This window comes from Salvelinus sp. IW2-2015, linkage group LG28, assembly GCF_002910315.2.
Source record: "Salvelinus sp. IW2-2015 linkage group LG28, ASM291031v2, whole genome shotgun sequence".
Lineage (NCBI taxonomy): Eukaryota > Metazoa > Chordata > Actinopteri > Salmoniformes > Salmonidae > Salvelinus > Salvelinus sp. IW2-2015.
This window is the reverse complement of record NC_036868.1, coordinates 21,878,758-21,881,765: the sequence shown is the minus strand read 5'-3', so window position 1 is coordinate 21,881,765 and position 3,008 is coordinate 21,878,758.

Here is a 3,008-nt window from a genome sequence, read left to right as displayed (position 1 = left end):
CTACAAGCAAAATCTGCCCACGGGAGATGAATGTCTTGCCAAAGCACCAACAGATCTTTTTGAAGGCTGTGTCAGGAGAAACACTAGCCTGGTTCCAGATCTGTTTGTACTGTATGTCAAARAGCATATATGACATGGCCATACAGCCAAACAAATCTGGGACCAGTGCTACTGTGGTGCTCACCCTGACCCGGTCCAAGCCCACTTAACACAATCTTCATTACTACTCCAGCCAGACAACCTGTCTCCCTATAACATGATGACGAGTGATTCACAGTCCCCCTCCACCAAGCAAATGCATTAGCTGGCAGCAGCTACTCCTCGCACTGCTTATTTCCCATAATAAAAACCCGGCTCAGCATTCTCCTAGCCCTGCATACAGTACGTCAACCTGTCCTTATGTCAGCTCGTGTTAGTCACAACAACAGTGCAGAGCCGCCACGGAGCATAGTGGCACGATATCATTTTGGCTCTCAATAGCAGGCCAGAAGGACCGGTCGGCCATTACGACTTGTTTTGTGTGGGAAGATCTCAATTGCGTTCTCCTTGTGTCGTCTCGCCTCTTTGCTCGCCTACTTCTCAAAACCCATTGGATGAGAAAGCCAGAGGTCCTTCCCGTTTGACCTTCGCCTCCAATGGGTACCACGTATGTCCTACATACCAACTACGCAGCATGCTCCATAATTCACATGCTGACGTAMACTGGCAGTACAGCTAACCTACTTATGTGTTACCACGCTAGTCCCAGGTGATAATGTCTCACGCTGAATACGCATGCAGAACCACACCCATGATCACACACACACATCCTAGTGAGACCACACATACAGATAGGCACGTTCCATACACAGCATCTGTAAATCCAGTGCTTAGTTGGGTTTGGGAGTTGATAGAAAAGGTGTGTATTGTCATAAACCCGGCAGCGCACCTCTCTCTCTCTCTCTCTCTCTCTCTCTCTCTCTCTCTCTCTCTCTCTCTCTTCTCGATATACTACTTACTATACACTACACTCCTACATTACACAGAGCACTTTTAACACACACGTATACACTATCCACTCATATACACAACAACACCATCACAGCACTACACCACACACACACACACACACACACACACACACAACACACCCTATCACACACACACACACACACACACACATATGACCAACACACAAAACGCACACAAAACCAGACACAGACTAACCCCCACATTCTACCCCCATCACACACACATCCCCCTCTGGGTATTACATGAGGGCTTCTCTGCCATGCGTCTCAGGTCCTCGTTCTGCGGCTTGAGCCCCAGTTTGGCCAGGATCTTTAGATAGCTTCGCGGCTGGACCTCTCAGGGTGTTCGCTGTCTCTACCAGATGGCCCACCGATGTAGAAGAGCAGCGTGCCCCACGCCAGCAAGCACCAGGGTGATCCAGCGCCACGAGCCACGCCCAGGGCCGCATCGTAGTTCAGCCTGGCACCCCACACACCCGTCGCGCCCGTCACAATATCCCACCAGGGCATCCCGCTGGCACAGCAGGGCAGGGGGAGGGAGGGTAGTAAGAGAGACGAGGGGTTTGTGGAGCGTGAAAGGGGATACGAGATTGGGGTATTTCTTTGTGAGGATTCCGACCAGTCCTCTCTCCTTGTGCTAAAGCATCTTTTTCTCTCTCAGAGAGTTCACTGACCGACTAATTGCCCTGGCTGTTGGTCCTGTCCTGTCCTGCAGGGTCTCCACCTCCTGTTTTTTCGTGCTCCTTGGTGACGGTGTGTTTCCATCGTTCCACTCCTTGCCCTTGCTGTTGCACCTGGTCTGTACGCGTCACCTTTTCTCCGGTCCTGTTTACTTCATGTGTTAGCCTGGCTCCTATGGGACAGAGAGAGAAAGAAGGTAGTCAGACGGACAGAAGACGAAGGGACGGACGGTGGGCGGACGAAAGGGAACGGACGCTCAGACACACACCAACACCACACATAGACAGACAGAGAGAGAATGGCTCAAACATAAGACAGATAGACAGAGAGACATATTGCCCTGGGAGAAGAGCTGCGCATCAGACATGCACAGACAGTCCCAGATGAAGCACAGACACAGCTCAGAGGAACAAGGTTTGCTGGGTGTAACAGTGGATGTGTTGTTTGACTGCCCTGACAGAGCCCAGGCTCAGCAGCAACCCCCAGGATTGATCAGCATGACACCGCAATTTACATTTCCAGCGTGATGAAAAACACAATGCACTGTGATGGGAGGCAGAGAGACTGGATGTTCTCTCTCTCTCTCTCTCTCCTCTCTCTCTCTCTCTCTCTCTCTCCTCCTTCCTCCTCCTCTCTCTCTCTTCTTCTCTCTCTCCTTTTTCTCTCTCTCTCTCTCTCTCTCTCTCTCTCTCTCTCTCTCTCTCTCTCTCACTCTCTCTCTCTTCTCTCTCTCCTCTCTCTTCTCTCCCTCTCTCTCCACTCTCTCTTCCTCTCTCTCTCTCTCTTTCTCCTCATTCTCTCATCCTCTCCTCTCTATAATCCTCTTTCTCCTACTTCTTTTAATATCCTCACTTTTATTTCCTCTCTATCCTTTCTTTCTCTCTTTTTATCTCCTTTTTCCCTCTTCTTCTTCTTCTTTTCTCTCCTCCACCTCTCCTCTCACTTTAGGTCATGGCTAAGCCTAATGGCTTAATGATCCATGGTGATGCGCTAAATCCAGGCCGTCCCCTTGGTTTTCCCGCTGTACCTCCCGCTGCTCGCCATTGTCTTTGTGACGAGAAGTGCGAACAACGTCAAGGTGGATGGACGAGCCAAGGAGCATGTGGAGAAAATGGCTGTTATCATCACTGTTTACCTCCCCATATCACCCAGAGAGACGAGAGGAGGGGAGGGAGGGAGCGAGGGAGACGAGAAGGCAGAAGAGAGAGAGAGAGGAGCGAGAGAAGAGTGGGCAGAGCCTGATGAGAAGGGAGCAATAACTTCTCATTTAAAAGTTTTGGAACTATTGTGTGAGTTAATATTTACAACTGTTTTCAC